Genomic DNA, 13,403 nt, shown 5'->3' with positions numbered 1-13,403 from the left:
GTGACAAAAAAAGAAAGGAAAAAGTTAGCCGTTCTATTGCTAATCAACAAGAGAGAAACGTGCTTATAGACAACTGCCATAACTACACCTGGCCTATGGATAATATCATGCTTTCGAATGCTGAAGATGACGAATTCCCCTCTTTACCGGTTACTCCGTGCAAACCTCCACCCTCCAAAAAACCCAACATGAACTCTGACATCGTGGCTACCCTCTCCTTACTCATCAACTCCAGGTGTGACGCCATTGAGAAAATGGTAGCCGCGAACACCATGGTTATCGAAGGCTTGAAAAAGACTGTGGAGTTTGCATGTGGTGAAATTAATGATGTGAAAACGAGAGTGACAAAAGTTGAAAAAAATGTGGAAAGGGTGGAAAAGAATAACAATGTCTACCATAGACGTCTCACTGATCTGGAACAATACACAAGAAAATGGAACCTGAGACTCTACGGCTTGCCAGAGGTGGAGAATGAAGATGTGCGAGGAGAGGCTATCCGTATCTGCCAAGAAGTTTTGCCTGCAGAGAACAACAAAGTTGGTGATAACATCGACGTTGTACATCGCCTCGGCAAGAAGCAACAGCAAAGCGATTCAAGACCCAGGGGTATCATCATCCTATTCACTACCAGATTCTACAGGGATGCTGTCTGGAAAGCTGCTAGGAAGAACGCCTTCCTTCAGAGCCATGGTATGCGTTTCGCCGAGCATCTCAGCCCGGAAGACATAGAAAGAAGGAACAAGTTGTGGCCAACGATCAAGATAGCACGAAGTGAGGGGAAGGCTGCTTACTTCGTCGGAGGACGAGGTTTCATCAACGGTTCAGAAATCCATATTCCTCCCTAAAATCTCACCAGAAGGAACAGGTTGATTGATGGTTTCAGCCATGGTATTCTCATTTTCCTTATGTTGTTTACCTAACAAGTATCAGGTGACTATTTTAAAGGAATACTCAGGTATTTCAATTCATTAGTTTGTTCTTGTATGACCAGAAGTCCTATTTTGTTTATAAACTTACGAAGAAGATTGAAAGCTGAATTTATGTTTTATGTATACAGTAACTAAGATACTGTTTTAAATGGCATACAGGTCTGCTCTGACTTTACACGGTTATTGTTCTATTTAGTTATTAATACTTATTTCCAAAAAAGGTCTTAGGAACGTTTATATGTAAAACATTTTGTTATTCAATTATTTTATGATCAGTTTTCATATGTACTTAAAGTAGTAGGTACCCTTTTATTTAAATTATTATTTGTATGATTTCTCAGAATAGTTCCTGATTACACTAAAGAGGGTTTTTAGTCTCTCGTACTACAAGAACACTTGGTTTGGTCTTGAACATAATTTCCAGTTGAGTTGCATTTCAAATGTTATGGAATAAGCTATTTTCACTTTAAATTGACTTAAATGGTGCAGATCTCGGTTCCTTATCGTTTACGTTCACTGCTCCTACGTCTTTGACTCATCCTACTACAGTTTATACTTTTATATAATCTTTGTTGTTTTGTCTTTGTCTATATTATCTCTTAATGCTAGGGGGTTACGAAACAGTGTGAAGCGCAAGGCCTTATTTTTATTTGCTAAACAATTTCGAACAGATTTTTGCTTTTTCAAGAGTCTCACTCAATTTCTGCTGATGCCAACTTCTGGAGGTCACAGTGGGGCAACGATATTTGGCTTTCCCATGGATCTGAACGCTCTGCTGGTGTCACTACAATGAAAATACCTTTGGTGGTAATATTCTACACTCGGAATGTGACCCCTTTGGTCACTTTATTTGTCTTGTGATCAGTTACAATGACATTACACTCATTACTGTAAACTTCTACGGGTACAACACCAAACATGAGAATGATGAATTGCTTGAATCTATAGAGAAACATATACTTCATTGGTTATCTAAATTTCCCAATTCGTTATTATTGATAGGAGGGGACTTTAACATTACAATAGATAATTCAACTGATAGATGGCCCCCAGGTAGGCCAACCAATCAGAATTTGGGTTTAATACTTTTTATGGAAAAGTTTGATCTTACTGATATATGGAGAGAGAGGTTTCCGGCCGACAGATCATTCACTTGGAGTAACAAAACAGGCTCCAGACAATCCAGAATAGATTTTTGGCTTATATCCAAATGTATTGATAGTGAGTGTGTTACTACAAATATTTGTACTACTCCCCTCACAGACCATAAGGCTATTTACATTGATATCAAAATATTTACCCCTGATACAAACCTTGGTAGAGCATCCTACTGGAAGCTAAATAGCTCATTTTTAAATAATGATATAGTTACATTTGAGGTTAAAGATCTGCTCTCACACTTTTGGGAAAGGGCTTGTGAAGAAAAATCTTATTGCAAGAACTGGGAGCTCTTTAAATTTGAGGTGTCCAAATATCTTAGAAAATATGGTAGTAATCTTGCTAAGACCAGAAGAGCTGAGGAGGAAAAGGTGATCATTAAGATAACTTCCCTTTCTCAGAGGTCCCCAGCTGACCTCTTGGGGGAGGAGAAGATGGAACTAATTGAGTTACAAAATAAACTGGATAATATATATAAATTAAAAGCAGAAGGAGCCTTTATTAGATCTAGGAAAAAATGGATTGAGGAGGGAGAACAGAATTCATCCTATTTCTTTAGACTTGAGAAATTTCACTCTAAAAATAACACTATCCATAAGTTAAACATTGATGGTGTTATTACAGATGACCAAAAATTAATCGCTAAATACTGCAGCAATTTTTACAGAAAATTGTATAGCTCTACGTACTGTCAGGAATCCACAGATATGTTTTTTAACTCACTGAATAATGTTCACTCTATCAGTGATATAGAATCTAAACAGTGTGATGAACCCATCAAAGTTGAAGAGATTATAGAGTCTATCAAACATCTAAAGAACAATAAATCACCAGGTGTTGATGGAATTACATCAGAATTTTACAAATTATTTTCTGAACAAGTAACTCCCTTCCTATTCAAAGTCTTTTTAGAGAGTATTAAAAACAATGTTCTCCCTCCTACAATGAGTCAGGGGTTAATAACACTGATACCTAAGCCTAAAAAAGAAGTGCTGCTCATCGATAACTGGCGTCCAATTTGTCTTCTTAATAATGACTATAAGATATTAGCCTCACTACTTGCAAAAAGAATTAAAGAAGTTTTGGATGCAATCATTGATGAAACACAGTCTGGCTTCATGAGGAACAGACATATTTCTAACAATGTCAGACTAGTATTAGACGTACTTGACTACTCAGACCTAATAACTGAGGATAGCTTCATATTATTTTTAGATTTTTATAAAGCATTTGACACAGTAGAGCATCAGTTTCTCTTCCACTCCCTTGAGAGACTTGGCTTTGGGGATTTTTTCTGTAAGGCCATTAAGACTCTCTATGCAAATGGTAACAGCTCTATCAAATTGAAATATGGCACCTCACCTAGATTTGAGTTAAAGAGAGGAATTAGGCAAGGTTGTCCTATCTCTCCGTACCTGTTTTTATTAATCACCCAACTTCTTGCAAATTCTTTAAATAATAGTCCTGTACAAGGTATTTCCATAGCTGGTAAAGAAATTATTATAAGCCAGCTGGCTGACGATACTACACTTTTTCTGAAAGACGCTAACCAAATTCCCATATCGATCAATGTGATACAATCCTTTTCCAAAGCGTCTGGTCTATATCTATATCGTCTATATCTTAACATTAAGAAATGTGAACTCATGGCTGTCAAAGATTGTGTGACACCTTCATATTATGGTATTCCAGTAAAAGAAGAACTTACATATTTAGGCATAACCATTACAAAGGATCAGAAGTCTAGAGGCTTACTAAATTTTAACCCTCTTATTAAAAAAACCCAGAAGAAACTAAATCAATGGCTACAGAGGGACTTATCTTTAAAAGGTAGAGTCCTAATAACCAAGGCTGAAGGTATCTCTAGACTAACATATGGTGCTCTATCTTTATATCTTGACCGTAAAATAAGCAAGGATAGACCAGATGCTTTTCAACTTTCTTTGGAGAAACCGTACCCATTACATTAGGAAAACTGTTGTAATGAACACTTATGAGAATGGTGGACTGAATTTTCTGGATTTTACTACTTTAAATAATACTTTCAAGATCAATTGGATAAAACAATTCCTAAGAAGACCCACTTCTATCTGGAATTGTATTCCTCATCATGTCTTCTCTACTTTTGGTGGCCTTAACTTCATGTTGTTTTGCAATTATAATATTGACAAAGTTCCAGTGAAACTTTCTGCTTTTCATCGGCAGGTTTTCTTGTCATGGTCCTTAATTTATAAACACAATTTTTCTCCACACAGATATTATATATGGAATAATCGGGATATATTGTATAAAAATACCTCTCTGTTTTTAGAATATTGGTTCAGAAATAATATCCTATTGGTGAGCCAACTGGTAAATGCAGAGGGTCTTTTACTCAGTTATAAAGAATTCTTATCACTTTACAAGGTCCCTGTAACACCTAAAGATTTTGCAATTGTTTTAGATGCCATTCCCTCAGGTGTTGCTCTGTTATTCAGGAACATGTCAAGACCTGACCCTCAGAGCCTACCTTCTATTGACCCTGTTGACTCATCAGTAGGAAAGATTTGTTTCTCTTTTGGTCCATTCAACAACAGAGCGATACGATCCTTGTTTCAGCAGGATGTTGTATCTATACCTTATGTCATGCCTTACTGGAATGGATTTATTGATAATATCTGTTGGAAAAAAGTTTGGATGTTGCCACAAACATACCTACTTGTTAACAAAATTAAGGAAGTTTCCTTTAAAATGATTCATAAATACTATCCTGCCAACCACTATATGAAGAAGTTTAAGGAAAACATCAACTCAAATTGCTCCTTTTGTAATGACCACCCAGAAACAGTTGTGCATCTTTTTTGGCATTGTATGCATGTAAGAAAACTGTGGCAAGACATCAGTAGGTTTATAATTGAACACATTTATGAAGATTTTACACTATTGTGGAGAGATGTACTGTTTGGATTCTTTACATACAATAGAAATAAGCGGAATCATTTTTATGTAATTAATTTCATTATTCTTTTGGCCAAATTTCATATACACAAATGTAAATTTACAAACAGAAAACCACATTTTCGTATCCTACAAAAAGAAATTGAACTGTATTTTAAGACGGTTAAATGCTCTACTAACAAAAAAGCTGTTAGAATTGTAAGTATATGCATGTCCCTTAAGGTCCTTGTGTAATTGTAATGTGATATTGTACCCCCTAGCCCCGCCCCTAGCTCGATTGTCCATTGTTTGTAATCTATGTATGCTTGTGTTCCCTCATGTGCTTTATGTATTGATTTGTTGTTAATAAAAAAAATATATATAAAAAATATTTAAAAAAGACTGAGTTTTGGCCTGCCTGGGGACATAAATTAGTTAATAGACCAATAAGAAAAACAGTTCCAAAACTCTGCCTATAGGGCTCCGAAAGGACACGCCCCTCTTTCCACAATTTCGGTTCTGAAACTGACACTCACTCATTTGTAGCATACTAATTTCAACATGTGGTCGCGTGTTTCCAAACATTGAATGGGTACAAAAATAATACATATAAAAAATAAAAATAAACATTTTTTACTGAGAAGAAAAGTCAAGGCTATGTAGATACCAGAGTTAGTCGTCGTACAAACTACTCATCCTGCGAACACATGACGGCACCCAATAGCTGCTGTATCGTCCAATCACAGCAGCTACAAGTCACTTAAACTGTTAGCGAACAGGTCATGTCACATCATGTGTTCAATAACAGATCGTTGGACAATAGAGACTGCAAAGCTCATGCTAGTATAGGTTTTGGTGTTCTTTCAAACAGAAACTGACAGTAAAAATCATTTCTCAACACAGGTTGGAACTCTCATAACCGATGGGCACTACATCAACGTACAAATTGTTTAGCAAAAGTCTACATTACAGAGTAATATCGCCAATATTTGATATCACTACGGGTTTCGTGGATTGAGAATCCATGTCCGGAATCGCTCGTTGCAGCTCTAACAGCTAGTTTTCCCCTCCCCACTCAGACCACTCCCAGACAGTAATAGTACATTTTTACCATAACCTTTATTTAACTAGGCAAGAACAAATTCTTATTCACAATGACAGCCTATCCTGGCCTGCACTGGGCCAATAATGCGGCGCCCTTTGGGACTCCCAATCACAGCCAGATGTGATACAGCCTGGAATCGAACCAGGGACTGTAGTGACTCCTCTTGCACTGAGATGCAGTGCCTTAGACCATTTTTCTTTCTTGTTTACCATTTTAATTGAAAACAATCACAGTAAGGTACTTAATTGTTTTACGCAGAAATAACTTGATATTGAGATAAAAACAGCTACATTGGAACTTTAAACTATGTAGTTAAGCTGATTAAGGCATATCCTAAAACATTGGCAAGCAAGCAAACTATCGGGACAGAGGCATATACACAGAGTATACAAAACACCTTCCTAATATTGAGTATATTTGCCCTCAGAACTGCCTCAATTCATCAGGGCATGGACTTTACAAGGTGTTGAAAGCGTTCCCAATTAGCATTAAAATTTTCCCCATGTAATGATATGTACCTGAATGTCTAGAATGAGCATTATGATGCATTTATCTTACACTTCAACATTCCATGGCAGCCATGTTAGCTCCCCATTAACATTACATGGGGAATATTTAAACACAATAATCTGAGTGGTTCGAGCCCTGAATGGTGATTTGCTGACAATCTTGGTTTATCAGACAGTATAAACTCACCCCATTCCGTACAAATGTGCGTAATCGCAACATTCAAACAAGGCTACACAGAAAACTAATGGGACTGTAGCGACTGTGTTTACTTTAAAATCGGGGGTGTGAACTAGGTTTCTATTCAAGCTCTGATCGACATGGTAATGGTTCTATAGTATTGGAGAAAAGTTGACACGTGGCGTGTCATAACGTACAGCACGAATAAAAGCAACTATTTCTGTCTTACACTCTTTCTCCACCAGGTGTAGCACTTCTCTCATCCTTTAAAAACAAGAAATGGACAGTGACGGGGGTAGTCATTTTTTTTCATTTTCATCATCATTGCATGCGATCATCATGCTCAAAGCCGCTGTTTACTTCTAAGATCACTTTAGCACCACCCTAAAAACCCGGTTCAAATTCGACACAAACCTTCAAATAGGTATGTAATGACACATTATATAAACTCTTTATAGAGTTTTATTTACATTTCAGAGGTGATAAGTTGGACAGAGAGTGAAAAAAAGCCATTTTCCCACACAACATCTCTCCTTCACACCAGCACACATTCGTTTCGCTTCCCCATCCGCCATTTTTAAAAAGACCCAAACGGGGCTCATTGCCTGCTTGAATTATGCAAAAACGGACAGTGTTTAGGTCATGTAATTGATTCTGTTGGAAATGAAAGAAATTGTGCTTTACAATGGTATTGACATTACAGTTGATCTGGATTTGATTTGAAGTATTACGTTTTTGGGGCGCTAAAATAAAGGCAATTGTACGGGTTACCACGGGTATGACAAAACATTTGTTGTAGTGTTCTAATTATATTAGTTTATACATTTACATTTAAGTCATTTAGCAGACGCTCTTATCCAGAGCGACTTACAAATTGGTGCGTTCACCTTAAGACATCCAGTGGAACAGCCACTTTACAATAGTGCATCTAAATCTTTCAAGGGGGGGGGGGGGGGGGGAAGAGAAGGATTACTTTATCCTATCCTAGGTATTCCTGAAAGAGGTGGGGTTTCAGGTGTCTCCGGAAGGTGGTGATTGACTCCGCTGTCCTGGCGTCGTGAGGGACGACATTTATAATATAATATATATTTATAATGGGACGTGAGTTTATAATAGCAATAAAGGTGCCCTCGTGTTTCCCAGACGAAACAGGAAGTTAGAGTGCATATACTAAGACACCTTTGTGACATTTTTGTTGGATTTGGGCTTTGTTGTGACTTTCGGCTGTTCCGCTGGCCTCAAGAAAATTGTGTGCCCGAAATTCGGGAGCCGAAGTCAACGCCCCAACGTCCATGATTGGTCAACTGTAGAGATTATTCAATAAAGTAGTCATTCAACGAGAGACAATACTGTGCCAACCATCTTAGTTAGATGTAAAATTTCGCAAATAAAATTTACGACAAAAACATAACAATTAATGACCGAATTCTTGAGTTTACCTTAGATTAATTCGGACTATTTTGAGGAAGTGGATACTGCCTACGATGTCTCAAAATGGACAAATAATACTGTTCGTGTTTTGTTTCTATTTTTCAAGCGTTATTTTAAGGGAGTATGCAAACACTAGGTTCGCATAGCCAATGTCAGCCGAACTGAAACATGCTGATATCTTCAGGCACCTCGGGGTTCGTGGTATTTGACCAATATACCACGGCTAAGGTATCCAGGCACTCAGCGTTGCGAAAGAGAAACCCGTACGCTTCGAACACATCGACCGCTCTTTGCATTTTGGTACAAATTGAAACGCTGCGTTGTGTTCGGTGTGGAGCATACGGAACGTGTGAGTCAAACTGTATGTTTAGACGGCTTGACAGAATTGGTAGCAGAAAGTCAATGTCGAACTTTTGTAGCATACATATCCGGTTGATGCTGGTACTATTTGCGCAATGATACTGTCGGTGTGTTCGAAGCGTCAGCCATGGTATATTGGCCACATACTACTACCCCCGCGCCCCCTTTCTGCATGTTTAGAAATAAAACAATATTCAACATTCTTAAAGAAGGCCTAATTATTCGTAAGGCTCTGTATCGAGAGCTTTACTGCTAATCCTAACATATTGTTGGCTCGGGGTTGTCTGTCTGGCTAAAAATTAAAACATAAAAGACAGTGTTATTTTGCATTTTGAGTGATCTGCACAGATCTTAGTTAACTACTTCCCAGTCAACTTGCAGCATTATTTATTTCAACACACTGTACTGGCTAGCAAGCTAATTTAACGGGCAACTTCGTAACAAGAAAAGATTACCAGTTTTGTCGCCCTGTAAGGACCGGGAGTGACAAGCGAACTCATAATATTGAAGCTAGAAACGGAAGACAATCAACATGCAAAAACACACATTGTCTTAGTTTGTTGCTAGCAGGGGCCAATTTGCCACATTCTCAACGGCGCCGAAGTCACAGATCGAATAAAGAGTTCACTGGCGTTACACACTATTTTAATGTTGTGCCTTGTTCTGGAGGCAGCTGGTTGAACATTTGTCACGTGACTATTCATAGGCGGAAATTTTCAATAAGAGTACTGTACAAATTGGTGAGACCTTTGACAAGACTCATGAGTGATTATGCCAACACGGGCAACAATGTACCAAATCTCCTCAGAGATTATCAAAATGATATATCATGTAGCAGTGAATTCTGAGAACCAGAATTTATAGTGAAACATTGAGTGTAGACTGCCACCTGGTGCATGCACTATGACCCTACAACCAACAAAGCAGTACATACAGTAAGCCACTACAAGCTGTTGTTTTGGCTTAGTTTAGTTAATATAGTTAGTTAATATAGCCTAAACATACCTACAGTGAGCCAGTACTGTAAACAGTAGCATATATAAACTATATGCCTGCAGGAATAACTTATTGAATGACATGTTACCATTCATGACACATTCAGTAACTGATCACAAACAGTCTGGTAGTTACTGTTCTTTGATGTTTTATTTATTTAACTAGGCAAGTCAGTTAAGAACAAATTCTTATTTCCCCCAGACAACACTGGGCATCCCAATCACAGTCAGATGTGATGCTGCCTGGATTTCAACCAGGTACTGCAGTGACACTGGAATGCAGTGGCATAGACCACTGCGCCACTCGGGAGCCCAAGTTGGATGTGATTGGCATACAACTTTGGTACGGAGTTTTTTGTTGTTGTCTAAACTGCCTACAATAAAACTGCTCAATAAAAGCTGCAGGCTAAATTGTGCAGATGGTCATAAATATTGCATTGGAAATTAAACTCCACTATTGAAAGAAGGAAGAAAATGAGGTGTTAAAGGCCCTGTACAGTCAAACGTGATTTTCCTGTGTTTTATATATATTTCCACACTATGAAGTTGGCATAAGACCTGATTTCAAATGCATGTGTATTTGAGTATCTGTTATTAAAAGTATTTTTTTCTGTCTATTTGAGTATTTTCAATTACACCACCCAAAATCAGTACAGTTATGAGTATTTTATTTATTTTTATTAAACCTTCATTTAACTAGGCAAGTCAGTTAAGAACAAATTCTTATTGACAATGACAGCCTACATTTGAATGGTTATTTGTAGAAACCAAATAGTTGATGGAATTGTATTTAATAGGATTTTCAAATACCTGGGTTAAATGCATGGGAATGTATTGGAGTCAGTGTATTACAATTTTTCAAATACTTTCCAAGTGTATTTCCAAATACACAAGACCTACTTGTCTTTTCAAATAAAATATATATGAATACTTTCTTCGAAATGTATGTGAAGGTAATTGGGATATAGTATTTAGACCCAGGTCTGGTTGGAATAATTCCTGTGAAATTGTGAAAATTATGATAATGCCCTTTTAGTGTAAAAGCTGTTGGAAAAGACCACCTGAAATTTCAGTTTTAGCCTACTTGGTGACATCACCAGGCAATATAAGTTAATAGACCAATAACAAAGGGAGTTTCAAACCTCTATGCCAATAACAGTTCATTTTCAGGTTTACATATCCCTCCCATTAGGCTTGACCAATTAGTCCCCTCACTCAGACCACTCCCAGACAGTGCTAGCAAAATTCTTGCTTGAGAAATTGCTATTTGCTAAGAAGTTATTTGTATTAATTTTGAAAATGTCAATTGAAAACAATCCCAGTAAGGTACTTCATTGTTACCCAGAAATGTTTTGACATTGAGATAAAAATGGCTGTATTGGAACTTTAAGAAATGGGCTTTGGGGAACAGATCTGCTGAGCTGAAAGCGTACAAGTGTGGTTCTCTCTGATCAGATCTTCGGAGGAGGCGGCTTCAGAACTACATACAGTCCCTCCTGCTGAGTTGTGCAGGACAGGAACCTCTAATACTATCATCTCATCACCGAGGGCCTCCACTATCCAGGGTTACTACCTGGTTCCCGTAGACAAGTCCTCCCTTGTCTAATAGTAATATTATTCTACAACTTAACTCTAGATTCTAATCATATTTTGCAATATTGAATTATGGATGCACCTTTCCTCAGGACATGGCAAAGGTAGTAACACAGCAGGGAACTGTTGTGTGGGAATAACAACTGTAATCGTGTGTATAAAGCCATAGAATGTCTTTACCCCTGTGCAATATCAGGATAACAATAACAATATGTTATTTGGGTATTATGGTAATCATTTGTTGTTGCATAGATCTTTGTGAAACCTTTGAAAAACAATATGTTGAGGGTGGGGAGAGTTTGACAGATGGGTGGGAAAATAAAGAAAGTCACTCTACTTTGTATAACAAAAGGCCTGGGTGTGTTAAATTACAGTGGGACACAGCTGGATAGCAACACGATGTGTAAATCATCTAATGAGGCCCTCTCCTTTTGTCTCTTTAAAAATGTCTTCCCAGCTGAAACAGTTCCTCCATATATTACGACATTTTGTGACGTTTTTGTTAATATTGAACACAACATTTTTTTTCTGGAGGCAACCCGAAGTTCGGAGCCGAAGTCTACGCACCTTCCTCGTTGATTGGTCAACAGCTGGGATTCTTCAATAAAGTCTTTATTGTCATTCAACGAGAGACGACTCGTTTTCCTGCAAATGAAAAATACTGCACCAAGCATCTTAGTTAGATGTAAAAGATCTCCTCGGCAAAAATGTCAAAATTAATGACAGATTTCTTGAATTATCTTAGATTCATTCAGACTATTTTGAAGGTGCGCATACTGGCTACGGCGTCTCAAAATGGACAAACAGTACTATTGCCGCTTTTTCATTTTTTTTAAGCTAAGATCTTTTAAGGGAGTATGGAGCACACTTGTTCGGTTCGGCCAGCCGTACTGAGGCATGCAGAGACGCCTTTAGTGATTTGGAGGACTCAGGCAGAGGCCAGTCTGAGACCCCCCACCCATGTTTAACACATTCATGGCTACTGAATGAAGAGCTGTTCTGAGCCATCTCTTTTAGGTGAACTATGCAGAATGAAAAGGCTAACTGAAAATACTTAAAATGCTCTTTACTAGTAACAACCTTTTCATTACCACATCACTTTTCATAGCTCAGGCAGTAGGAAGCTCTCTTCTCCATTTATATGCAGATGATACAGTCTTATACTCAGCTGGCACCTCCCTGGATTTTGTGTTAAATGCTTTACAACAAAGCTTTCTTAGTGTCCAACTAGACTTGGTTTCTTCTATCGTAATCACTCCTCCTTCACCCCAGCTGCCAAACTAATCCTGATTCAGATGACCATCCTACCCATGCTAGATTACGGAGACATCATTTATAGATCGGCAGGTAAGGGTGCTCTCGAGCGGCTAGATGTTCTTTAGCATTCGACCATCAGATTTGCCACCAATGCTCCTTATAGGATACATCACTGCACTGTATACTCCTCTGTAAACAGGTCATCTCTGTATGAATTAGATCACATTTTATTGGTCACATACACATGGTTAGCAGATGTTAATGTGAGTGTAGCGAAATGCTTGTGCTTCTAGTTCTGAACGTGCAGTAATATCTAACAAGTAATATAACAATTTCACAACAACTACCTTATACACACAAGTGTAAAGGAATGAATAAGAATATGTACATATAAATATATGGATGAGCAATGGCTGAACCGCATAGGCAAGATGCAGTAGATGGTAAACAGTACAGTATACACATATGAGATGACTAATGTAGGGTATGTAAACATTATATAAAGTGGCATTGTTTAAAGTGACTAGTAATACATTTATTACATCCAATGTTTAATGATTAAAGTGGCTAGAGGTTCAGTATGTTGGCAGCAGCCACTCAATGTTAGTGATGGCTGTTTAACAGTCTGATGGCCTTGAGATAGAAGCTATTTTTCAGTCTCTCGTCCCCAGCTTTGATGTACCTGTACTGACCTCGCCTTCTGGATGATAGCGGGGTGAACAGGCAGTGGCTCGGGTGGTTGCTGTCCTTGATGATCTTTTTGGCCTTCCTGTGACAGCGGGTGGTGTAGGTGTCCTGGAGGGCAGCTAGTTTGCCCCCGGTGATGCTTTGTGCAGACCTCACTACCCTTTGGAGAGCCTTACGGTTGTGGGCGAAGCAGTTGCCGTACCAGGCGGTGATACAGCCCAGCAGGATGCTCTCGATTGTGCATCTGGGGGTGGCCCGTCAGAAAGTCCAGGACCCACTTGCATA

This window comes from Oncorhynchus nerka, linkage group LG17 (assembly GCF_034236695.1).
Source record: "Oncorhynchus nerka isolate Pitt River linkage group LG17, Oner_Uvic_2.0, whole genome shotgun sequence".
Taxonomy (NCBI): Eukaryota; Metazoa; Chordata; class Actinopteri; order Salmoniformes; family Salmonidae; genus Oncorhynchus; species Oncorhynchus nerka.
The sequence above is the reverse complement of the archived record's forward strand: the minus strand, read 5'-3'. Positions refer to the sequence as shown.